This window comes from Erinaceus europaeus, chromosome 3 (genome assembly GCF_950295315.1).
Source record: "Erinaceus europaeus chromosome 3, mEriEur2.1, whole genome shotgun sequence".
NCBI lineage: Eukaryota > Metazoa > Chordata > Mammalia > Eulipotyphla > Erinaceidae > Erinaceus > Erinaceus europaeus.
The window spans coordinates 156890886-156917968 of record NC_080164.1 but is presented as its reverse complement, the minus strand read 5'-3'; the positions used below and the strand labels follow the sequence as shown (position 1 = coordinate 156917968).

Below are 27083 nucleotides of genomic sequence, written 5' to 3'. Positions count from 1 at the left end.
TAAATAAGGTGTCATCATTTAAAAAAAAAAAATCTAGCTCACTCTGATTAATTCGGTGCAATTTAATAATGAGTGATGGTTGCAGTAGCCTTTTTTCTTTTCATTTTATTTATTGGATGTTTAATGCTTTACAGTTCTTCTTCTTCTTCTAGCGTTTGCCCTTCTTCCGTAGCCAGTCAACAGCATCAGGTTGAGCCTGATGTAAAGTTTCGAGACCTTTGAATCTGGAGAGGTGCTTTACAGTAAAATACAATAGCTTGTACTTACGTAACATTCCTCAGTTTTCCACATAACAATTCAACCCCCACTAAGTCCTCCTCTGCCATCATGTTCCAGGACCTAAACCCTCCCTATCACCCCAGATTCTTTTACTTTGGTGCAGTACACCAACTCCAGTCCAAGTTCTGCTTTGTGTTTTCCCTTCTGTTCATATTTTTCATCTTTTGCCCTTTGAGTGATATCATCTCATATTCATCCATCTCTTTCTGACTTATCTCACTTAAGATGATTCCTTTAAGTTCCATCCAAGATGAGGTGAAGGGGGTGAATTTACCATTTTTAATAGCTAAGTAGTATTCCTTTGTGTATATAGATCACAACTTACTCAGCCACTTATCTGTTGTTGGACACCTGGGTTGCTTCCAGGTTTTGGCTATTACAAATTGTGCTGCTATGAACATGGGGACACACAAATCTTTTTGGATGGTTGTGTTTGGTTCCTTAAGCTATATCTCCAGAAGAGGAATTGCAGGGTCATAGTGTAGGTCCACTTCTAGCCCTCTGGGATTTCTCCAGACTGTTCTCCACAGGGCTTGGACCAATTGGCATTCCCACCAGCAGTGCAGGAGGGTTCCTTTGTCCCCACAACCTCTCCAGCATTTGTTGCTACTACCTTTTCCGATGTATGACATTCTCACAGGAGTGAAGTGATATCTCATAGTTGTCTTTATTTGTATTTCTCTGACAATCACTGGCTTGAAGCATTTCCTCATTGTAGTAGCCATTTTAAAGATATATTGCTATTAATTCATAGACTTTGTTATTCAACTTTATCAGAAGATAAGCATAAGGTATGTATTATGAAATATAGGCATAAATGATGCTATTCAACTTCATTTCAGAATTTTAATTGGGTGTCTCCATTTCTACCAAATTTAATTATTTCTGGACCAGGGAGATTGCCTGAGCAGTAGTGCAACAGACATTCATGCTTGAGAGTTAGATGTCTCAGGTTCAAGTTCTGACATCACTATAAAACAGAGCTGGGCAGTGCTCTGGTAAAATAAAAAAGGAAAAAAATAATTATTTATAACATCAACTCTTGGAGACAGAATAGTTCTAGGTTCATTTTTATTACAGGTACTGTTTAAACACTGATGCTTGGAAAGTACTGAGGCATTTCACCCTGGAGCTCTTTAGCTACAGGGATTTCATGTTTTACTCACAGCCCACACAAAGCAAGGTGCTCAACTCGTATTTACTATATAATCACTGCAGCAGTTAATGTATCTGAGTATCTGGTTTTATTAAGCAATAGTCAACAGCTACACCGCCAACCTGCAGCCATGTCGTTTTCGACGGGTTAGGTTGTTTTCTCCGGGCTGGCTTCACGGGCGGGTAACAGACGACCAGGGACTCATAGTTGAGCTGTAGGCAGTATCTCTTTATTCATGCAGGACGCAGCACAATCTAAGACGAGCTAAGCTAAACTCAAGGTAAAGTACTCTAAAACTCACAATGCTGTCTTTATATATACTTGACAAGTAGGGTGGAAACAGGGTGTGACATAGAGAGGGTGGAGAGAAAAGTGACTGGTGACAATCAGAGTGTGACAAGGAGGGGGGGTGGAGCAAAAACATATCATGAAACAGTGGGGATTGAACCAATGCCCTGGAGGGAGGTGCTTGTTAACAGCGGTTATATAAATAGAATGAAGTGGTTATGTAAATAGAATAGTGTTAAGCAGGGGGGATTTAAACCAAATGAAACAGAAGGGGTCTCATGCATACCAACACAGCCACACCCCAGCGATGGCCCAGGGCAGGGTTTTCTGTGTGGTTTTTAACTATTACTCAACTGCATAAAATTTGAGAACCAGCTAGGATCTATCCTTACGAAGAAACTTTTGGAGCCTCTCTGGGGGAAAGAAGAATTATCATAATAACCCTGACATAGATCTGATAAAGCATGGTGAGGTAAGAGAATGCTGCAGAAAAAAAAAAAAATGCAAAGAAACATAGTTCCACCACAATTAGCCAGAAAGGAAGAAGCCCATATTGATTCCTGGCAGTGTTCTTCTTGGCAGGAAGTCTGCCCCCTACAGTGAGGAAGTAGGGTTCCTGAATTAATTAGAAAGACAAGTCCTAGGGGCCAGGCAGTAGAGCACCTTATTAAGGGAACACATTACAGTGTTCAAGGACCAAGGTTCAAACTCCTGGTCCCTACCTGCACAGGGAAAGCTTCAAGAGTGGTGAAGCAGAGTTGCTGGTGTCTCTCTGTCTCTCTCCCTCTCTGTCTTCCCCTCCCCTCTCAATTACTCTCTGTCTCTATCCAATAATAAATAATTAAAAATATTTTTAGAGAGTTGGGTGGTAGTGCAGCGGGTTAAGCGCACATGGCGTGAAGTGCAAGGACCAGCTTAAGGATCCTGGTTCAAGTCCCCGGCTCCCCACCAACAGGGGAGTTGCTTCACAGGTGGTGGAGCACGTCTGCAGATGTCTTTCTCTTCCCCCTCTGTCTCCCATCCTCTCCATTTCTCTCTGTCCTATCAAACAACGATGACACCAATAACAACAACAAAAATAACTACAACAAAATAACAACAATAAAAATGACTACAACAATAAAAAACAATAAGGTCAACAAAAGGGAAAATATATTAAAATATTTTTAAATATTTTTTAAAAAGAAAGACTAGTGCTATAAATTGACTTTGTATTTCTTTCAGACTGTGTGTTCACATGTGAACTGTTCTCAGGAAAAGTTCTACTCTAGTGTGCATTATATATACTCCACTGGAAAGAAGAACTTCCTATTTAGTTTCAGCTTGCACAGATAAATACAATTCAGTTTAGAAGCAGAGAGCGAACTCTGCCATTAAGTACAGTACTTGCATGCCTCAAGCAGGTAATTCCCACCAACAACAACACATGCCAGAGTTGAGCAGTGTTCTGGTCTTTCTTTCAGAAAAATAAATAAGTAATTTTTTTAATTAAAGTTCTACTTAGGACATCTACCATTGGGGTTACAAAAATACTTCTAAAATTTCAGTGGCCTGTGCCAGTGCTTAAGGTTTAAGTTGTTAATGCTGACAGCTATTCATATTTGGTTTATCATATATTATGCTTTAAAAAAATTTAGGATATTTTTACCCATAGGTGTAGCTGGAGATTTTTATGAAACATATTAACATAGCAGCTAGAAGTCATTTTTGACAGAGGGGCCCAAGGCATTAAATGGAGAAAGGGGAGTCTTTTCAGCAAATAGTACTGGGATAATTAGGTCAAAAAGTGCTGGAAAGAATGAAATAGGATATATACATATATATCACTATGTACAAAAGTCAGCCCAAATGGATCAAAGACATAGATAGACATGAGACCAGAAACTATCAATCAAATGCACATATACAAACACTGCTGGCTACACTCCATGATATTTGCTTTGGAAACATCTTTGAAGAATCAAGTCTAAGAACAAGCAAAATACGGGGAGTCGGGCTGTAGCGCAGTGGGTTAAGCGCAGGTGGCGCAAAGCACAAGGACCGGCATAAGGATCCCGGTTCGAACCCCGGCTCCCCACCTGCAGGGGAGTCGCTTCACAGGCGGTGAAGCAGGTCTGCAGGTGTCTATCTTCCTCTCCCCCTCTGTCTTCCCCTCCTCTCTCCGTTTCTCTCTGTCCTATCCAACAACGATGACAATAATAACTACAACAATAAAACAACAAGGGCAACAAAAGGGAATAAATAAATAAAATAAAATATTTTTAAAAATTTAAAAAAAAGAACAAGGAAAATACAAGCAAAAATAAACCAGTGGGTACTACATCAGAAAGAAATACTCACAAAAATAGAAAGACACCCTCCAGAATGGGAGATCTTTATATATCATACATCAAACAAAAGACGAATAACTAAAACATATAAAGAACTCACAGTACTTAGCAGCAAGACAGCCAACAAGCCCTTTAACAGATGGGGAGGGGCTTAGGAGGCGGCACTGTGAGCTGGACACTGAGTTTGGAAGCATGAGGTCCTAAATTGAGTCCCCAGCATCCAATTTACCAGAGTGATGCTCTGGTTCTCTTTTCCCCTCTGTTTTATGCTAACAAATGAATAAATAATTGGGTTGAGTGCACATGGCGCAGAGCGCAAGGACCAACATAAGGATCCTGGCTCGAGCCCCTGGCTCCCCATCTGCAGGGGAGTAGCTTCACAGGCGTTGAAGCAGGTCTGCAGATGTCTATCTTTCTTGTTTTTTATTTCTTATTTATTTAAGAAAGGAGACATTAACAAAATCATAGGATGGGGGTTACAACTCCACACAGTTCCCGCCACCCAATCTCCATATCCCACCCCCTCCCCAATAGCTTTCCCATTCTCTATCCCTCTGGGAGCATGGACCCAGGGTCATTGTGGGTTACAGAAGGTAGAAGGTCTGGCTTCTATAATTGCTTCCCCGCTAAACATGGGCATTGACTGGTCGATCCATACTCCCAGTCTGCCTCTCTCTTTCCCTAGTAGGGTGAGTCTCTGGGGAAGCTGAGCTCCAGGACACATTGGTGGGGTCTTTAGTCCAGGGAAGCCTGGCCGGCATCCTGATGGCATCTGGAACCTGGTGGCTGAAAAGAGAGTTAACATACAAAGCCAAACAAATTGTTGAGCAATCATGGACCCAAAGGTTGGAATAGTGGAGAGGAAGTGTTGGGGAACTCTAGTGCAAACTCTAGTGTACTACTGCTTTCAGGTATATATTTGCCCTAGTTTATGGATGCGTGTAAACATATGCTCTATCTCCTGGAACCTGGTCTATATCTAGGTTTTGGAACTTTGTTAGGAAGTGAACCACCTGGGATGGAATTAGAGAATACTATGAAAGGAAAGGTCTCACCCGAGTGATGAAGCTGAAGGGTTGTCATTCCACACCTGAAGTCTCTGGACACAGTCTGAAGTGAAGCATGCTGGGGTGGCACTCATTGCATTGATTAGGTTGCGATCAGCGGATGCAATATTATTTGATAAGAATTGGGAGAAGCATATGGGAAAGTGGGCCCTACCCTAGGGTCCCAAGATGGGGAAGTTTAGGCTCTATAGTGGAAATGTGAGGTTCCTGCTGTCTTAGGGTTCAAGAAGACAATGGATAGTTATTGTTATCATCACATTATAACTTTGAAAAGTCCCTTTGTTAGACATACAATCAATTTTCCCCCTCTCATATTAATTAAATAGTGATTTATATGACTACAATTTAATAGGTGTGTACATAAACACCATTCCCATCACCAAAAGATTGTGTCCCATCCCACCCACCCACCCCTACTACCCCACCAGCCCAGGAAGCCGCATGCCCACCCTCCCCCTCACCACAGGGTTTTTACTTTGGTACCCTACTACAAATTTAGTCAGATCCTGCTTTTAGTTTCCCTTTCTGATCTTCTTTCTCAACTTCTGTTGATGAGTGGATCATCCCATACTCATCTTTATCTTTCTGACTTAGCTCACTTAACATAATTCCTTCTAGCTCTGTCCAAGATGGGTCAGAGAAGTTGAGTTCATTGTTCTTAGTAGCTGCATAGTATTCCATTGTGTATATATACCACAACTTTCTCAGCCACTCATCTGTTGTTGGGCGCCTGGGTTGCTTCCAGGTTTTAGCTATTATGAATTGTGCTGCTATGAACATAGGAGTACATATATCTTTTTGGTTGGGTGTTATGGAGTCCTTGGGGTATATCCCTATCCCCAGGAGAGGAGAGAAATTACTGGATTATATGGAAGGTCCATGTCTAGCCTTGTGAGAGTTCTCCAGACTGCTCTCTACGGAGGCTGGACCAATTTACATTCCCACCAGCAGTGCAGAAGGGTTCCTCTGTCCCCACAGCCTCTCCAGCATTTGTTGCTGCTGTCCTTTTTGATGTATGCCATTCTCACAGGAGTGGGGTGGTATCTCAATGTTGTCTTTATTTGCATTTCTCTGACAATCGGCGACCTGGAGCAGTTTTTCATATGTTTGTTAGTCTTTTGGATCTCCTCTGAAGTGAATGTTCTGTTCACATCCCGTGCCCATTTATGGATGGGGTCATTTGCTTTTTTGGTGCTAAGTTTGCTGAGCTCTTTGTACATTTTGGTGATTAGTCTCTTGTCTGATGTATGGCATGTGAAGATCTCCCATTCTGTGAGGGGTCTCTTTGTTTGTGTGATAGTTACTTTGGCTGTGCAGGTGTCTATCTTTCTTTCCCCCTCTGTTTTTCCCCTCCTCTCTCCATTTCTTCCTGTCCTATCCAACAACAATGACATCAATAACAACAACAATAACTACAACAATAAAACAACAAGGACAACAAAAGGAAATAAATAAAAATATAAAAAATAATAATAAATACTTTTTTTTTCACGGGCAGGGCATAGACAGAATTTTCATCAAAGATTTCCAAATGGCCAGTATATATGGGGGGGGGGGAAGCTCAGTCACTGGTTATCAGAGAAATGTAAATAAGGAAAAAAGTGACACATCACACTCTGAAAATGTCATACATCAAAAAGGACAGATACATCAAAAGGGACAGATATGACAAGTATTAGAGAAGATGCAGAGAAAAGGGGATACTTCTGCACTGCTTTTAGGAATATAACTTGGTTCAACTCCTGTGAAATTCAGTCCAGAGATTCCTTAGAAGTATAGACAACCTGGTAATCCCTTTCCTAGAGAATAAGCCAAAGAAAATTGAAATACCCCATTCACCACCACCCCCACCCCCCAATAAAACAAATAAAAAACAGCAAGAAAGCAAAACACCCATCCAAAGAGATTTATGTATCCCTTATGTTCATAGCAACACTATTTGTAATAGACTGAACATAGAAGCAACCCAGATGTCCAGTGACAGATGAGTGGCTAAGAAAGTTATGGCATATATACACAATGAAATAGTGCTCAGCTATTAAAAAATTATGAGATTATCTCCTTTCACTTGGATGAAATTTGAAGGATGAAATTTGCAAAAAAAAAAAAAAGTACAGGCACCTCCCTTTATATTCCACAGTGCATGTTCTAGATTTGTGGAATCTGTTCTTCAGGAAGGAGAAGTTTTCCTTTGCTGGGATGAATATCAAGGAAGTGGGAAAAAAAATAGCCACAGGAACAGTGGATTCAAAATGCCAGCACTGGACCCCAGCAATAATCCTGGAGACAAAAAAAAAAAAAGTGCAAGTATAGGACTTGCAGATCTTGAGTTTGATCTTGGGCACTGCATGTGCCAGAATGATGCTCAGATTCTATCTCCTCTCTCTCATAAATAAATAAATAAATAAATAAATCTTAATTAAAAAAAAGAAGAAGAAGAAGGAAAATGATAAAGACCAGATGATCCTACTTAGGGGTGAGACTTGAACAAGGAAGGAAAGGCTAAACAGAATGAAGCTTGGACTGGATGGGGTTTTTTGAAGCAAGGCCAGGGTGGTGAGGGAAGTCTGGGGCAGGAGGTTGAATGAGAACTGGGGACCCAAAGTGCAATGGTGCCCAAGAACCTAAGTTGGCGGAGGGATCGGTGTACAAACACCTGTCATGGGAGGATGAGGATGAGAGAATGCACCCATGTGACAACAACTGTCTTGTAACACAGTATTTCCCTAATGAATGAAAAAGTAAGATGAAATAAAAAGTAAGTAAAATTTAAAATATATTCAAAATTTAAGCAATCTGGTCCAGTGCTTGTGGTTTGAGGGATTCATTCTGACACTGATATTTGCCATATCATATTTTTTTTAATTTAAGATGTTTTACATTTTATTTATTTATTTATTTATTTATTTATTTATTTATTTATTTATTTATTTTAGATGAAGACAGAGAGTAAAGTAGATCACAGCACCATGGCTTCAGTGCTATGGGGACCAGGCTCAAACCCTGGTTGTGTGCATGGCAAAGCAGCACACTATCCAAGTGAGCTATTTTGCTACCCCTGGAATTTATTTATTTCCCAGGGATCTAGCTTGAGTTTTTATGAAACATATCAGTCTGGCAGGTAGAACTCACATGTCTGAATTTGAGTGATACTAAAGTTATCAATGTGCTTCCTAAAGCCCTTATACCTTAAAGTGGTTCTAGGCCACTTTAATTCTCCAGATTTACATGTCAGATTGTCTTCGGTAAAGTCCCATGCATATAGATGTATTATAGACCTAAGTTCTTAGGGTTACGACCTTTAATCGTGTTCTTCTGATGTTCCTGACTGGGAGATAGAGCGAAGCTTTCTCCACTCAGTGCAGACAAGACTGGAACCTGGGTATCACACCTGGTTTCCCATGTATTTCCCCCCCCTTTGCATTTTCCCCTTTACTTCATGACCAGGTGCCATTTTTTAAAGATGATTTTATTGGGGAAATTAATGGTTTATAGTACAATTGCTGACACATAGGTAAAATTTTTCATCTCACCATAATAGGTATCTGCAAAACAGTCTCACCTCCAAAGTTGCTCCTTTACCACCATCATTTACCAGGACCCCAAAGTTCCCCTGCCCAGCCCGTTCCCTGCTCTCTTGCCCCCAGGACCTTTTGCTTGGTTGCAACACACCAAACCCAGTTCAAGTCTTTTTATTTTTTAATTTCTTTATTGGGGTATTAATGTTTTACATTCAACAGTAAACACAATAGTTTGTACATGCATAACACTCCCCAGTTTCCCATATAACAATACAACCCTCACTAGGTCCTCTGTCATCTTGGATCTGTATTGTCCCCACCCACCCACCCCAGAGTCTTTTACTTTGGTGCAATATGCCAATTCCAGTTCAGATTCTACTTGTGTTTTCTCTTCTGATCTTGTTTTTCTACTTCTGCCTGAGAGTGAGATCATCCCATATTCATCCTTATGTTTCTGACTTATTTCACTGAACGAATTTTTCAAGGTCCATCCAAGATCGGATGAAAACAGTGATGTTACCATTTTTTATGGCTGAGTAGTATATATATATATCACAATTTGCTCAGCCACTCATCTGTTGTTGGACACCTGGGTTGCTTCCAGGTTTTGGCTATTACAAATTGTGCTGCAAGAACATATGTGTACACAGATCTTTTTGGATGGGTGTGTTGGGTTCCTTAGGATACATGCCCAGGAGAGGAATTGCAGGGTCATAGGGTAGGTCCATTTCTAACCTTCTGAGAGTTCTCCAGCCCAGTTCAAGTCTTACTTTGTGTTTCCCTTTCTTTCTTTTTTTTTTTAGGATAATTATATTTATTTATTTATTTTTGGAGTGGGAAAAGCTTTTCTTTTAAAATTTAATTTAAATATTATTTTCTTTTCTTTTTATTAGTGATTTAATAATGATAAACAAGATTGTGGGATAAGAGGGGCACAATTCCACACAGCTCCCACCAGCAGAGTTCCCTATCTCATCCCTGCCATTGGAAGGTTCCCTATTCTTTTTTTTTTTTTGTAAAGTTCTTTATTTATCCCTCTGGGAGTGTGGACCAAAAATCTTTATGGGGTATAGAAGGAGGAAGGTCTGGCTTCTAAAATTGCTTCTCTGCTAGACATGGGAGTTGACAGGTCAATCCATACCCCAAGCCTGTTTCTGTCTTTCCCTAGTCGGGTAGGGCTCTGTAGACATGAGGTTCCAGGACACATTGGTGAAATCATCTGCCCAGGGAAGTCAGATTGGCATCATACTAATTTCTATAACTTGGTGGCTGAAAAGCATTAAGATATAAAGCAGAACAAATTGCTTAATAATCAGGAACCTAGAGGTAAGAATATAGCAGGTGAGATTTGGGGTTTTCATGTTGTAAGAAGCTAAGGAAGTCTATTTCAGGTATATTCCAAGGGGCCCATGACTTTACTAGTTTTGCCTGAGCTCGACAGCTAACATGTAGGTGGGCTAAAAGTATTGTTTGGGAAGATGGTGTCAGACTTCAGAGTAGGACTAGAAAGCCGGATCAAATTCCACCTCTGAGTTAAATCATCCTGTATTCATCCTTCACTCTTTGTCTTGTTTCACTTAATATGATTCGTTCAAGCTCCACCCAAGAAGAGGTAAAGGAGATGATTTATCATTCTTAGCAGCTGACCATGTGTCATTGATGCTTGAAGCATCTTCTCTCTTAAGGTGAAACTGATTCCTGATGGCTCTGCTTTCCTTTCTGTGCCTCAAATGCTTTGGTGTTTGCTATGAAACCCACTGTGCCTTGTCAGAGAGAAAACATGTTTCTGGCTGTGCCATGTGTGTCCAGAAGAGACACTTTTCCCAGTGACTGCCATCGTCTTCGTGCTTAACTCTTAGTTCTTCTGCATCTGTTGCCTTCCAGATACCCTTCAGAGAACTTTGCCTGCATCATCCCAAGTCTCTGTAACAGGCCTAGGAATAGCACCGTCCCCATTCCAAAGGGGAGATATGCGGAGGATTGCCCCAGAGTCCTTTTCTCCCTCAGCCAGTGTTAATACTCTCTTGGGAACTTAATTCCACCCAACCCACCTCTTGAGATTAATGAACTCACAGCAGGGGAAGTAGGGCTTTAGGATCACTGTTAATTGGAGGTTACTGAAGTGTGGCTGAGGGAAAATGGAGAAATGCTTTTGCCCTCCAGACTCAGAATTCTGAAACCTAAGTGCTGGAGCCAACTGAGACTGGCTCAATTTGGGGAGTTCAGACATTTGGTGAGATACTATTTTTAAAAAGTCACTCTATTAAAGTATAACTAAGTGGGTTATATTAACAATAAACGTAAGGGACTAGAGAGACAGCTCACCTGCCAGGGTACAGGCCTTGCCATGGTGTACAACCCAGGTCTGAATCCTGGTACCACATGGGGTTGAACTTTAATGCCTTGGAATTAGAGGAAGTTCCAATGCTATGATCTCTCTCTCTCTCTCTCTGTCTCTCTCTCTCCTTCCCCTCTATGAATGAAAAAAAAAAAGTGACCCAAGAAAGAATAAATTGTACATGAGCAAGATCCCACCCTTTAAAAAAAAAAGAAAAAAAAAGCTATAAGTACTCAAAGGGGTCAATACTTCCTAACTTTCTTGAACTGTGTGTGTGTGTGTGTGTGTGTGTGTGTGTGTGTGTGTGTGTGTGTGTTTCCAGGGGATGTTGACAGCTGTTGTAGTTGTGTCACTGAAATTTGGTGGTGTGTTATGCTGTAAAACTGTACCTCACTTTCCAACTTTGTGTTCAGGGACTTCACATGCTAGCTTAAAATTAACCATGACAGAAACATTGGCTCTGTGGAAATTAGCAAATGCTATAAATCTGGACCCATTGTAGTGCCTTGTTGCTTGGCTAAGCTTAAGAATATGATGAGGAACAAAATGTCAGTGTAAGTTAAACATAGGGGAGGATGTGGGTACCTAGTACGTGATGGTGAAGAAAGATGTGGGTGAGTGGTAAGAATGGTGCACAGACACCTGCCGTGGGGAGACCAGAGAATGTACTTGTGTCAACAACTGCCCTGTAAATCACTGTTTCCCCAATGAGAGTGTGTGAAGGAGAACAAGAAGTAGAGCATCACTCTAGCACACACAGTGCCCCCAGTCAAGCTCATGCCTGAGGGAGTCCAGAGCTTCGTCCACTGTGCTTCTGCTCAGGCTACCTAGCAGACTATTGAATTCCAAGGTCTTTGACCACAGTCTGATCGAGTAACTAGTGCTTTTCCTAGAGGGGGAATGCACAGCACTGATGAAAACGTCAGGATGTTTACATCACAAGATGTATGTCTGGGAAGGTCCTGCGGGTCTGTTCTTTTTTGACCACAGCTGAAACCCTGATTGGGAAGGGGGTTGGAATTCCAGGCCACTGTGCTTAAGGAGGCTGTCAGTGGGTGGTGGGTGTGGTACACACACACTGGAAGATACAAAACAGAGTCTATGTGGTGACTGTCTTACAAACCATGATCCCCCCCCCCCCCCCCGCACGCGCTCCCATTAAGTGAACTAAAGAAAAACACTTTGTGGCTGGGGCTAGGTGGTGGCACACCTGGTTAAGTGCACGTGTTACAATGCACAATGAACCAGGTTCAAGCCCCAGGCCCCACCTGAAGGGGGAAAGCTTTGCAAATAATGAAACAGTGTTTTAGGTGTCTCTATGTTCTCCTTCCCTCTCTATTTCTCTGTCTATATCATATAAAATATATTTTAAAAAAAAACCACCATGCAATAAATTGAAGCACAATACAACATAAAAGGAAAGAAAAGAAAAGAATCAAATGTTAATTGGGGTTAAGAAGAGATGTGAGTCTAGGCAAGGCCTCAGTTGTGACAGTGTGACTTGAACCTGGGAGGCAGAATTTCACTGGCCTGAACAGGGTAAGAGCCCAGCTAATGGTGTGCAGTTGTATTAGCTATCTTTTGCTGCATAAGAAATTATCCTAGAATGTAGCAACTTAAATCAAACACAATTTCTGTGGGTTGGGAACGTGATGGGGTAGCTTTGACTCAGACTCTCTCAGGAGGTAGTGGTCCAGTTGTTGTCCAGAGCCACGTCCTTGCCAGTTTGGGCTGGAGTTGGAGACTCTTCCCAATCTCACACAGGTACCTGATAGCAAGTCTCCAAAGACCCACTTCAAAGTTCACTCATATGGCCAGTCGCTGGCCTGCTTTGGTCTCACACCTCATAGACTCTGTTTATCGAGTAGTGCTGGAGTGAGCACTTTCTCTGTAGAGGGCCAGGTGGCAGTTATTTACACTTTGCAGGTCCTGTTATCTGTCATAACTGCTCAGCTGGATGGTACTCAGCACAAAAACAGTCATAGAACCACGTAAATGACTGGGCTGAGCTATATTTTCAATAAATTTTATTTACAAAAGAAAAAGAAAATATGATATGGGCCAGAGAGAGGCCCTGCATTTGCTTCATGGTACAACATAAAAGCAAGAAGACTAAAGACAAATAAAACATCATAATGGAAAACTGGTACTTTGGTCTCTCTCATCAAAATAAACATATAAAAATAAATAGCAGGGGGGAGTCGGGAGGTAGCGCAGTGGATTAAGCGCAGGTGGCACAAAGTGCAAGGTCTGGTGTAAGGATCCCAGTTTGAGCCCCCGGCTCCCCACCTGCAGGGGAGTCGCTTCACAAGCAGTGAAGCAGGTCTGCAGGTGTCTGTCTCTCCCCCTCTCTGTCTTCCCCTCCTCTCTCCATTTCTCTCTGTCCTATCCAACAACGATGACTCGATAACAACAACAATAATAACTACAACAATAAAACAACAAGGGCAACAAAAGAGAATAAATATTTTAAAAAAATAGCAGGGGTGCAAGCCCCCACCCATCCCCATCTGAGGGGGGTGCTTCACAAGCAGTATCTCTCTCCCCCCATCTCCCATCCCCTATTGATTTCTCTGTCTCTGTCTAATAAAAATAAAATATTAAATAATAAAATAAGTAAAGATGGCCAGTGCAAGATTTCTACAAGGGCAGCAGTGTGGTTTCGTGGCTTATCCCAAATAGTGTTGACAATCACTCAGCTGCTGCTCACATAGCATTCTGTTCCCAGTCTGGAACATATGCAAGTAAAAAATTTGATTTTTTTTTTCCCCTCAGAGTCTCCTCACCTACATATGCCAACTTTCATCTTCATCCATGGCAGTTTAGTAGTCCTTTGGTTTTTCTTACCACCTAAAACTGATGGCTTCTGCGATTGGGTGTCAAGACACTTTGCAAATCTCACAGCAGGATGGGTGAAATGTAGCCAGGGCCAACTTAATTGACATGCTCAGGTTTCTCCTGTAAATACATGAGCTGCCTGTCATTTGTGGGTGTCTGGGCAGCTCTGGGGTAGAGCATTGGGTTCACAGAAGCAAGGTCCTTGCTACTCACATGAGAAGGGAAAGACTCAGAAATAGAAGGACAGGACAGTGGCATCATAAACATAGCTGCTGGTGGTTGTGGTGTGTGTGTGTGTGTGTGTGTGTGTGTGTGTGATATATATGTCATACAGAGAGACCAGAGCACTGCTCAGCACTGGCTTATGGTAGGTGGTGCTGAGGATTGAACCTGGGACCTCAGAGCCTCAGGCGTGAAAATCTTCTGCATAAACATTACTTTTGCATAACCCCAGCCACCCCCTCCCCCCACCCTTGATAAATGAAATTTCTGCCAGTGAACTAGTTCATTTCAATAGTGTGTTTCTTTGCCCTGTGTAAGACCCAGGTTCAAGCCGGGGTCCCACTACCTTGAAGGAAGCTTTATTTCTACAGTCTTTCTCACTCTCTCCGTCTCTAGCTTTAAAAAAAAAAGGAATATATGGTGAACATATGACCTGTTTTTCCTAGAACAACCACAGGATCAGATATGATCTCTGAGAGGCTAAAGGAGGCCTGGCTTCATCTCTTGGTGTTTTGAAGTTCTTACTATTTAAAAACAGCAAAGTTATGACAAAACAGTTGTAGAAAATAGAGAGTATTTTGAATGTAAAATTGCCCACACACCTGAAAGTGATAAAATTTTCCTATTCTACAGATATAAACATCATTTATAATGCAAATACCATAGGCCAGGCAAAATAGCTCACCTGCTAGAGCAAAAAACTTGGAAGCCTGAAATCCCAGTGGCCACAGACAGGTTCATTCTCTGGCACCACTTTATCCTAGAGCTGAGCAATGCTCTCAGGTCTCTTGCTCACTCTCTTAATAAGTAAATATATATATATATTGCCTCCAGGGTCATTGCTGGGGCTCAGTGCCTGCACTGCAAATCCACTACACCTGGAAGCCATTTTTCCCATTTTGTTGCCCTTGTTGTTGCTGTTGTTATTGTTGCCATTGCTGTTGTTGTTGGATAGGACAGAGAGAAATCAAGAGAGGAGGAGAAGACAGGGAGAGAGAAAGATAGACACCTGCAGACCTGCTTTACTACCTGTGAAGCGACTACCCCCCCCCCCCCGCAGGTGGGGTAGGATCCTTGAGCCGGTCCCTGCACTTGGCACCTTGTGCACTTAACCCAGTGTGCTACCTCCTGACCCCCTAAGTAAATCCTTGAAGATATATCAATACTATGAGTACTTGCTGTATTTTATGCTTGTTTGTTTGCTTATTTATTTTTTGCCTCCAGGGTTATCCTGGGACTCAATGTCTGTACTGCTCCTGGCGGCCATCTTTTTTTCATTGTTGTTATTGCTGTTACTGTTGTTGCTGCTGCTGTTGTTATTGGATAGGACAGAGAGAAATTGAGAGAGGAGAAGGCAGAGAGGAGGAGAGAAAGACACCTGCAGACCTGCTTCATTGCTTATGAAGAGATCCCCTTGAAGGTGGGGAACTGGGGGCTCGAACTGGGATCCTTGCACAGGTCCTTGAGCTTCATACTATGTGCATTTAACCTGGTGTGCTACTACTGCCTGCCCCCTATATTTTATTTTATTTTATTTTATTTTGCCCCCAGGGTTATTGCTGAGGCTCAGTGCCTGCACCATGAATCCACTGCTCCTGGAGACCATTTTTCCCCCCTTTTGTTGCCCTTGTTGTTGCAGCCTTGCTGTGCGTGGTCACCATTGCCATTGTTGATGTCGTTCGCTACTGGATAGGACAGAGAGAAACCGAGAGAGGAAGAGAAGACAGAAAAGGGGAGAGAAAGACAGACACCCGCAGACCTGCTTCACTTCCTGTGAAGAGACTCCCCTGCAGGTGGGGAGCCAGGGGCTCAAACCATGATCTCTATGCTGGTCCCTGCGCTTTGCGCCACAGGCACTTAACCCGCTGCGCTACCGCCCAACCCGCTATTTTATGTTTTATAACAAAGAGACACACATTGCACTGATTCCGTCTGGGAAAACCGTGTGCTGCAAAGAGAGATCAAAAAAGGATGAACTTGGTAGCAGTGAAACATTCAGGTCTGCAGAGGGAGTCAGCTGACACAGCAGGGTGCATACCTTGCAATGCATGCTTCCTACCCCTCAGGTTCAAGTCCCAACACCACAAGAGAGTATCATCACTATGTGAGGGAAGCTCTGGTGATATGGTACCTTTCTGTCTCTGTATCTGAATAGAAAAAGTAAACACCAAAGTGTGTCTGAGATCTTCCCACCGCCACCACCCCTGGTTGCAAAATGTGTGTGTGTGCGTGTGTGTGTGTGTGTGTGTGTGTGTGTGTGTGTGTGTGTGTGTGTGTGTGTAAGAGAATATAAGACTTCAGACTGAGGGCCTGGGTTCTACCCCCAGCTCTGCACATGTCAGAGCTGTGCACTGCTTTCATCTCTACCTCTTAGTCTCTCTCTCCATGGGGTCTGTTACTTTGGGTTTTTAACCTCGGGCTGGTTGGTTGCTTTCTCACCTAGTTGTGAGTTTGAGTAGGAGTGGCCCCAGGCAGACCAGCTTTTCCTCATCTGAGACAGAGAAACTTGCCTTCAGGTTGTCTCTACTTTCCTGTTTCCTCTTACAAGTTATTTTTAATTCCTGTTAGAAGAAAACTAAGTGACCCAGGAAGTGGCATAGTGGATAAAGCATTGGACCTTCATGCATGAGGTCCCTAGTTTGATCGCCAGCATCATTTGAGCCAAGAGTAATGCTTATCCTCTCCCTCTCATTTATAAATCACCTAAGAAGGAGGAGGACAATGACAGACACTTAAAAAGTGAGAAAGCTTAAGAAAATCAAAACCATCCCCCACATTCCAGTTATGTGATGTTAAGTCAGAATCATAGACTTACAACCTGGAAGCTGCAAGGAAAGTGCCTTAACCAGAAAAAGAAAACAAAAAACTGGCAAGTTTGACAAAGGTTAGAAGAGAAAGAAGGAAAAAAAAGTTCATTAACTAGCAGAGGGTCACTCCTGGAGTACTTGCAGCCATTTTTAATGTTGTCATAGGAACAACTAAGTTTTAAAAAAAAAAGTGGGAGGGGCTTTTGTGCAAGATTGCCACAGATGAATGTAAACAAAGATGTGGGGGAAATGAAACACCTAACACAAGGTTAGGTTATGGATAACCTCTTCTCCACTCTTTCCTGAAACTTTGTGTACTTATATGTACATGTGTGTACATGTAAATGATCCTATTTTCTATACGTGCATTTTATATATGTGTTATATATATGTTATATATATGTTATATATGTTATATATATGTTATATATATATGAACATGGAGAAATATATGTACTATTTCATGAAGTAGGTTGTTAACCACTTTCAGACATTTAGAAATGTTTGTGAACAGAAGAGATGAAAAGAAAATGAACATTTTTATCCTTCAGAAAAACACTTCACACTGGGCACTTATCAAGGACTAAGATTTAAATCCATCAGCAGGAGAGTGAATTTTTCACTTTGTACCTCAGATGTCTGTCTTCTGCTGGAGTAACTAGGGTCTTCTTTTGCTGGGAAGTTTCCAGATATAAATCACGGTTTTGTTTCCCTCGGTTTCAATGGCATTCTTCTTTGATCATCACTTCACACAAGGAAAAGTTATTTCCTTGTGCGAAGTAGTGGTTAACTTCTCATAGCCTCTGACAACAAAGGGGCTGCTGTGTGAGGAGGCAGGAATTCCTCCTGGAATAGAGCAAAGGCCCCCAGCTGAATCGTCTCCAAGGAAGATGTTGCAAAGCTTGTTCGGAGAAAGGATCCCAGCTGGAGAGCTTTTCTTTCTATTCAGATGTTGGCCTTCCTTAGGGGCGGGGGTGGGGGAAGCCCATGAAAGACACACTACCACCACCACCCCCAACAATCCTGAATGCATTTACAAAGTACAAGGGAAAGTTCATTCATGCAACCACTATTCATGCCAACTCTGGCTTACCATATTTAGACTTTAACTCCACTGGGAAAGAAACTGTTTTTTTGTGTTTGTCTTTTTTTTTCCTTCTAGTGGAAGTTAAAGAAGGTGACAGAGATAGACTCTCACTCACTCTGGAGTAAATACAGATAACACAAAATAAAGCTCAAATTCACCTCAACTGCCAGTAGTCTTGGCTCACCAGAGTCCAACATGCCGTCCCCCACCCCATTATTACAACCCAAGGATCTCACCACCAAGTTGGACGCTCAGTGTGCCCTTCACACCCCCTCCCTGCCTATGCCCACCCTATCCTTTTGGGCTAATGTTACGCCATGCCTGCTTTGCAACCTCTCCCACCAGCCATCTTCCTACTAGACTTTTTTTTTGGGGGGGGGTCTTTTCCCATGTTGCTTTTTCTTCTTTAGTCAGAAATTCTCCTTCCTCTTATAGGTACTTAAGTTTCTAGCCAAGGTATATGCTTGGGTTTACTAAAAGAGTAGTGATGAGAAAAGAGGTGAGTGAGGACAGGAGAGGAGAGAGCAGCCCTCTTCTCCTTCAGCTGTCACCAGCCCACCTCTGGAGTGTTAGAGCCCAGAACAACAATAGCTACTACTTTTGTGCTTCTGCCACCTGCTTATCCAGATTCCCACTTTATCTGTGCAGTTGACATCTATAACAAAAGTCCAGAGACTGAGACATTTGCTTGAGGCCACACAACTAAATGGTTTTATTTGTTTGTTTGTTTTTATTGCCACCAGGGTTATCAATGGAGCTCACTGCCAGCACTTCTAATCCTATGAGGCATTTTTTTCCCCGTTCCTTTTTCTTTTCTTTCTTTCTTTCTTTTTCTTTTTCTATTTTACTTGGTAGAACAGAGAGAAATTGAGAGGGGAGAAGAAGAACAAGAGGGAGAAAGAAGAAAGATCAACACCACATGTGAAGCGTCCCCCCCCCCCTTGCAGCTGGGGAGTGGGGACTCAAACCTGGGTCCTTGCTCATGGTAACGTGTGCACTCAAGCTGTGCACCACCACACCACCTCCTGGAGCTAAAATTTAAACTCAGGATTTTGGAGTTCTCTGGAGGAAAGGTCATCAGTGATGTTTGCTTTCAACATCTAGGTGGTGAAACTGGATGAGATATCAAAAATCACCTTTCCTCAGAGAGAGAGATTCTATTTGAAAACTAAATTGCTAACAGAGTAAAAATTCCATCGGAGTGCAGCCAACTTAGCTGGTTAAATATCAAGCTCTGCAAGGCCATGTTTACTAATAGACCCGTGGAATGTGGTGCTTTCTCAGGTCTTACAAGCTTGTATCAGTTGAAGAAGTCCCAGTTTTAGAGCAGTGTCATTCAGGAGAGTTAAAGTTCCCAGGTCTGCACTGTCTGTAATGTAGTGTTAGTTAAAACAGGAGACAGTTTTTACTAGTGATTTAATGTCGTTTTGCAAAATTATAAGATAACAGGAGTATAATTCCCACCACCAAGCTCTTTGTCCCCATTCCCTTCATTGGAAACTACAGTAGTTCTCTCAAGGTCACAGGGATGGATTGACTATTTTTTCTATAACTACTATCTATATTTATGTATATATTTTTGTCCTTTTCTTTTGCCTCCAGGGTTAGCTGGGAGGCTTGGTGCCAACACTACAAATCCACTGCTGCTGGTGGCCATTTTTCTCCATTTTACTGGACAGTGAGAAATTGAGAGAGGAGAGGGAGATAGGGAGAAAAATAGACACCTGCAGACCTGTTTAACCACACGTGAAGCGTTCCTCCCCCCACCGCAGATGGGGAGGAGCTGGGGGCTTGAACCCGGATCCTTGAATGAGTCTTTGTACTTCATACTTTGTGCACTTAACCAGATGAGCCACCACCCAACCCCCTTGTCCTTTTTTTATTTCTATGGTCCTAGTGTCTCTTCCTTTCTAAGTCATACCTCCATCTACTTCTACTTCTGAGTGCTCTTTTTTCCCTTTTCTCTCTCCAGGTCCTAATGGAATTGGGGTTCAGAGCCCTCTGGTCATCTTCTCCTAACATTTCTCCCCCGCTGCGAGTATGGAACAAAATTATTTTGGGGTGCAGAAGGTGGGAGTTCTGGCTTCTGCAATTGTATCTCCACTGGACATAGGCATTGGCAGGTCAATTCACGCCCCCTGCCTAAAACAGGGGACCTTTAAGCTGACTTGACTCTAAGGCCATGGTGTCCTACCAACATAAACCAACCCCATGGTGACAAAATGAAAATACTGAAGACAACAACCACAGTCAACTAGACCTTCAGCTTCAGCTAGTCAAATAATTGCCTTTCTTGACTTCCCCACTTTGTCTTTGGAAGTCTTCTCCTGAGTCCTCTAGGTGGAGGGAGTGCATAACCACTTCTTGTTTTATTTGGTGCTACTCCATTCAAATGGATGTTTGCTCAAACAATACCCCCCACACACATACACACACACATTTTTTTTTCTCTAACTAAGACTTTTCTGAGACTTTGCACCTATGCAATATCTCAGTTTATCTTTCTAACAATACCCACCAAGCCACATGTGACTTTTGGAAAAAAATTACTGGCTGGTGCCACCCAGGAACTGAACATTCAGTGCATTGAATTTGAAGTCCTTTAAATGTTAATAGCCATCCCTGGCTAGTAGTGACTGTGCTGACTTCTGTGTAGTTCTAGACTATGAAGGACTGAGTGTTGGTCCTCCCATTTTCATGATACTTTGCCTGTCAGTGCTCTTGTATCACTGGAGCATACTTATTTGCTTATGCTTTGCTCACCTCACTAGGTTATACACTTTGTGGGCTTATTCTTCCTGCTATGATCATCTATTAACACACAGCCTGGTTCCACAGTCCTCAGTGTCAGGGAGTTAATGGGCATGAGTTAGATTTTTCAACATCATGGCTGTTACTCACTGGCATCTAGATTGCCTTTCCTGATGACTTCTGTGACTACCTGGGCTCACACGCCTCGCTTGGTAACACATTCTTCTTTTTTCAAAGGAAATCTTTTTGCTTTTGTTTGTTTGTTTGTTTTTAGTTTTCACTGGGACTTCACCACTCTCCAGGCTGACTTTTTCAGATAGAAAATAAAACAAAACAAAACAGAGATAGGGCCAAGTGGTGGCACACCTGGTTGAGCACACACATTGCTATGTGCAGTGACCTGGGTTCAAGCCCCAGGTGTCCACACCTGCAAGGGAAGAAGCTTGATATCTCTCTCTTCCTCCTTTTAATTTCTCTCTGTCCTTCAAGTTAAAAAGGAGAAGAAGAAGAAGAAGAAGGAGAAGGAGGAGGAGGAGGAGGAGGAGGAGGAGGAGGAGGAGGAGGAGGAGGAGGAGGAGGAGGAGAAGAAGAAGAAGAAGAAGAAGAAGAAGAAGAAGAAGAAGAAAAAGAAGAAGAAGAAGAAGAAGAAGAGGAAGAAGAAGAAGAAGAAGGAGAAAAAGAAAAAAAGGAAGAAATGGCCACTGGGAACTGTGGATTTATTGTGCAGGCAGAAAGCTCCAGCAATAACCATAGTGGTGATATAAACAAACAAATACATAGAGAAAGACAGCAGAGCATGAAAGCTTTCCTCATTACAGTGGAGGCCAAAGCTCAAATCTGGGTTGTACCTTTGACAAAGCAAGCACACTACCCAAATGAACTATCTTGCCAGTCAAGGAAATTTTTTTTTTATCTGTAGCTGATTATTTCCTTTTATTTTTCACTGAAAAATGTTTCCATTGTCACTTCTTGATCCCCCACCCAGTTTTAAATAATCCATGATGGAAGAAAGTGATTCAGTGCTTTTCTTCTTTTGTCCTCTCTCTCGATTTCTTTCTCTCTCTCTCTCTTATAGTCACTGGTGCTTCACCACCGCAGATCAATGCTTTCAAGGAAATGGAAAGATGAAATGAAATCACTGCACTCCCAGCGCCATAGTGCTACATGTGGTGTCTGGAGGGTTCGATCCTCGATCCTCGGTAGGACACAGGCATCCTGATGATTTAGTTTTTTACACCCTGCTTTGTCACACATAAGGAGTATTCCAGTAACCCACTGAACCATCCCCCTCTGGTTTTAGTTAAGATGGTTATCTAGTATTTATTCTAGCTAGGCAAATGCTTTTCACAGTTGGCCAGGTAGAGAATGATAACATTTCCTACATAGCTTTCTCAGGAGGTAACAAATGGCTCCTTTTTTCTTTTCTTTCTTCCTTTCTTTTACTTTTTTTAAAAGAATTTATTTATTTATTAGAAAGGTAGGAGGAGAGAGAGAGAGAGGAAAAAAACAAAGATATCACTCTGGTACATGTGCTTCCAGGGGATTGAACTCGGGACCTCATGGTTGAGAGTTCAATGTTTTATCCACTGCATCACCTCCTGGACCACTCCTTTATTCTTTTCTTATGTCTTACCTTTTCTTCTCTCTTTTTAAAAAATTTTTTATATTTATTTATGTATTTATTTTCCCTTTTGTTGCCCTTGTTGTTTTTTTATTGTTGTTGTAGTTATTCTTGTTGTTGTTATTGATGTCGTCGTTGTTAGATACGATAGAGAGAAATGGAGAGGGGAAGACAGAGGGGAAGACAGAGGGGAAGAGAAAGATAGGCACCTGCAGACCTGCTTACTCCCCTGCAGGTGGGGAGCCGGAGGGGGGGGGGGGCTTGAGCCGGGATCCTTAAGCCGGTCCTTGCACTTCGCGCCATGTGCACTTAACACGCTGCACTACCAGCGGACTCCCTTTTCCTCTTATTTTTATCAAGACAGAGAAATTGAGCCAGGAAGTGGGTAAATGAGAGAGAGAGAAGGAAGAGAGATACCTACAGCACTGATTTACCATTTGTGAAGCTTCCCTTTTTTATTGGTTCAGTGTTCTACACACTTATGGAGGGTGGCCCACATGGAGTGGACCTCAAACTCTCCCTCTGTGATATTTTTCTTTCTTTCAGAGAGAGTCCAGCAGACACTTCAGTTCAGTATTCTCTCACATCCCCCCTTCTCACCCTCCCCTCTGTGAATGTAGTCCCGACACAAGACTGTGTACACCTCCGGTTTCCTAGGACCCCAGTCACTTCCATCCTGACGTTTCAGATACACTCTGTGTACTGTTTCTCCTCTGTGTGAGATACAACATGTAAATAAACACTGATGATGCTGTCACCCCACTCTGCTAGGAGTCCGAAGGCTGGTGAAGGGAACACATATAAATGACTTCTCACCATTCCCCTCCCCCACGCAAGTGTGCCAGAGTATTCCAGGAAGCTAGAGATTCTATAGCAGCAAAAAGTATGAAGTAATTACCTCTACTTAGGGTCATTACTATTATTATATTATTTAATCTTTACAGAGGGAGTCTATTGTGAAATGAGTCTGGGAGGACCAAAAGCATTTTTGCAAACTGTCACTGGGCAGGGAGACAGGCCGACAGGGAGGAATCGAATATGCAAGGGTGTGGAAACAGGAGAATGGAGGCATGTTTGGAAAATAGCACAAAGTCCAGATTGACTGGAAGTATGCTGAGGAAGCTTCCAAGTGACCTGCTGAGGGCCTTGGTAGCAGACTGTGGCAGGTCTTGAGTGCTTAATGGATAACTTTTAGGTCTGAAAGGCAAAGCAGGTTCTAAATCTAGTACCACGTGAACAAACGGTACCACAGTGATAGGAGAAACTCTGGTGCTGTGGTGTTTTTCCCTCTTTCTGTCTCTCTCTGTCTCTATCTCTGGATGAAAAAGTAGCTTAGAGTGGTGAAGTCAAATGTGCACAAAGTGCTGATTAAAAAAGTGTCATTTAGGGTGGGTGGGGAGAATACAGGTCCAAGAAGGATGACAGAGAACCTAGTGGGGGTTGTATTGTTATATGGGAAACTGGGGAATGTTATGCATGTACAAACTATTGTACTTACTGTTGAATGTAAAATATTAATTCCCCAATAAAAAAAAATTTTTTAAGTGTCATTTACTTGGGAGTCACATAAGACCATGTCTCAAAAAAAGATATGTCTGTATATAAATAGTTATTCTAATAATCACAGAGAATTTGGCAAAAACCTGAACACTTGTTTTACATGTTCAGCATCTATACATCATTTTCATGGTAGACCAAACTTATTGCTAGATCATGCATTTTACTGAAATGGAATATATACTCACTAGAACTCTGATTGAGCAACTGAAGCAATAGTTCAAGTGGAAGAGCACAGGACTTGCATGCCTGAGGCTCCAGTTTGATCCCCAGCACTGCAAGTACTGGAGTGGTGCCCTGGCTTCTCTCTCTCAATTCACCCCCACTCCCCACCGTCCCCTTCCCCACTCAAAACTCACAGGAGAGAAGCAAAATAAATCTGATTTTTATTTATTTATGAGATCAGGAAAGGAGAGAGAACTAGAACATCACTGTCACATTCCTTGACTTTTTTTTTCCTCTTGCTCAGTTGAAACTTTACGTGTCCGAAAAAAAAAAAAAAAGAGGCAATGAATATGTTCTATGTGGGGGCCAAGCAGTAATAAATACCACCACTAGCTTATAATTATTGAACAAGTCCAACATGCCTGGCATGTGATAAATAGCTTACATGTTTTGCCATTTCAGTCTTACTACCATAATATAGTCTATAGATGAAGCACTGAACTTTGGGGTATCTCATTCGCTTACTGCTAGGTGGCCACTGCTGAGCTGCCAACTCAGGCCTGACGCTTTTTCAAAGCACAACTGTTCCAGGCAGGAACTCAGTCCCCCTCCATCACTGCCTGAAGGGGGTGTCACATGCTTTCTGCTGTCACTTTTGAGATGCAGCTTGACTGTGAAAGCAAGCAACACAACAAGCCTCATGTTCCCTCTCTTTGTTGTAGGAAGAGCAGCTAAACTTCTGGAGAAAACTAATGGGCAATCTCCACAACAGGTGAGCTGTTTTCCTTTTCTTTTTGTTTAATGTTTTTTTTGGGGGGGGGGCGCGCTTCTATTTCCACTTTCCATTTAAGTTTCTGTTACCCAGTCACTTACTACAGTTTTTATTACCTAAAATATTACAACCAGTGGACAGAGCAATCCCCCAAAATCTTTCTTTCTGACTCACTCAGAGTTGAGTTGAATTCTGTTATTTCCTTTTGAATTTTGTTGGTTGCGATTAACAGATTTGAAAATGTATGAGATAAAGCATGATCCAGCTTAAGTCCACCCTGAAAGACTGGCAGTCACTTTACTCCCCAAAGCATTTGGGGGTTTTGTCAGCGCCTTCCCAAGTTTGGCCTCAGAGCCAACAGCATTAGTCTTACCGGGAATTTGTTAGAAATTCAGCTTCTTGGACCCCACCCTTGACCTGCTCAGTCATAAACTCTAAAGAGGTTGTCTTGCTCTTCAGGATATTCTCATCCCCCCCTTTTCTCTCCTTATTTGATAGGACTGAGAGAATCTGAGAGGAGATGGGGGAGTGATAAAGGAGACAGAGACCAGAGACACCCACAGTACTTCTCCACTCATGAAGCTTTCCCCCTGCAGGTGGGAAGTGAGGGCTCAAACCCTGGTCCTTGCACATGGCAATGTTTGTGCTTAACCAGGTGCACCACCACTGGGCCCTCTACTCTCAGCTGTAGGAAGCAGGCCCCAGGATTACAGGCCTTCTTTCCCTTTATTTCTCTCTGTGTCCCCAGTGCCCGTCCAATCTCCCATTTTCAGCCAGCATGAGAGGTGGTCTGTCGTCTCTCACCTTCTAGTAGAGCCAAGCTGTTCTCTGTGCTGTGGTGTTGACAATGTTTGTTCCCTTCTGTAAAGTCTGAGTTGCAGAGCTGCTTCCCCTGTGCAGAGCCTTCTGTTCCACTGAGGCTCATATCAGCTGCTGCATCAGCTCTTTCCCTTGTTATTGTTCCAGATGCTTCAGATCGTCCACTACAACAGGTTCAAAGCCTTCTGGAGTCTCTAATCTCTCATTATCCTCCTCTCACTTTACTCACTTCCATGACCATATCCTGCACCCTATCATTCATTGACAGCCAACTTGAATAGAACAATGCAGAATACCAGTTATAAAAAAAGGTTTATTTACTTATTTGTCTTAGGAGAGAGGAAGAACCCCAAGGCACTGCTCAACTCTGACATAAAATGGGGCTAGAGATTGAACCAGTGGCCTCTGGAGGCTCAGGCATGTAAGCCCATGCTATAACAGACTGAGTTACCTCACCAGCCCAAAACACCATTTTTAATTTATTTTAAATTATATTAGCAGTTTAATATTGATTTACAAAAGTACACGTCAACAGGGGTATAATTCCACGCCATCCCTACCACTGGAATTCTGAATCTCCAGTCCCACCATAACAAGCCACACCAAGCCTCCCAAGGTCACAGACATGGGTTAACTGTCAGCTCTACAACTGTCTGTCTTCACTTGTAAATAACTGGCCAATTTTTCTTCCAGGCCCTGCCCTCTTTTCCCCTCCAAGTCACACAGAACCCTATTACTATATCCAAATGCCCCCCTCCCTTTTTCCTCCTCTCTATCCTGGTCCTGATGGAGCTGGGGTTTAGAGCCCTCTTATCCTCTTTTTCCTATCACTTCTTCCCCACTGGGAGTATGGATCAAAATTGTGTTTGAGGTGCAGAAGGTAGGAGTTCTGGGTTCTGTAATTGCTTCTCTGCTGGACATGGTTGTTGGCAAGTCAATCTATACCCCCAGCCTATTTCTATTTTTCCCTCGTTGGGTAGGGCTCTGGAGAGGTGAGATTCCAGGACACATTGGTGAGGTCGTCTTGCCCAGTGAAGTCAAAATGGAATCACTGTAGCATCTGAAGCTTGGAGACTGGAAGGTGGCAGGATATAAAGTGAGACAAAATGGTTAATGAACAGGAACCAAAAAGTAGGAACAGAGCAAGTGAGATTAGGGATCTTAGGGTGGAAGAAAGCTAGGAAGCCCATTTTAGGCATGTTTCTAGGGCCCATGACTATGGTAGTTTTTGCTTGAGTTTGGTAGCTAACATGAAGTTGGATAAAGATATTGTCTGAGAAAATGGTGTCAGAGTATAGAAAAGGGCTAGGTAGTTGTATTAGGGCAGAGACTAGCTCCCATTCTTAAAAAAAAAAATTCTATAAATAAAATTAACTATTTACCTCCCTCCACCCAATGCAGGGCATATATATATCAAGAGCCTGTGTAACCTCTAAGTTCCTATTGGTCTGAACTCGCAGTTCAT

At 42.4% G+C, this 27083-nt stretch overlaps 1 protein-coding gene across 5 annotated transcripts in view; it reads left to right on the top strand.

The window, feature by feature from the left end:
• C3H4orf19 (chromosome 3 C4orf19 homolog) overlaps positions 1-27083 on the top strand; it is a 103513-nt gene that overhangs the window by 59783 nt on the left and 16647 nt on the right. For 3 of the 5 annotated variants that reach the window (XM_060188227.1, XM_007522806.3, XM_016187996.2), the window contains one exon: positions 24750-24799. The exons of 1 other annotated variant lie outside the window; for it this stretch is intronic. The gene's annotated coding sequence lies outside the window, so the exon portion shown is untranslated. Of the gene's footprint in view, positions 1-15710; positions 15833-24749; positions 24800-27083 lie in introns of those variants that run through there. One more of the 5 variants, XM_060188228.1, reaches the window with a different exon arrangement.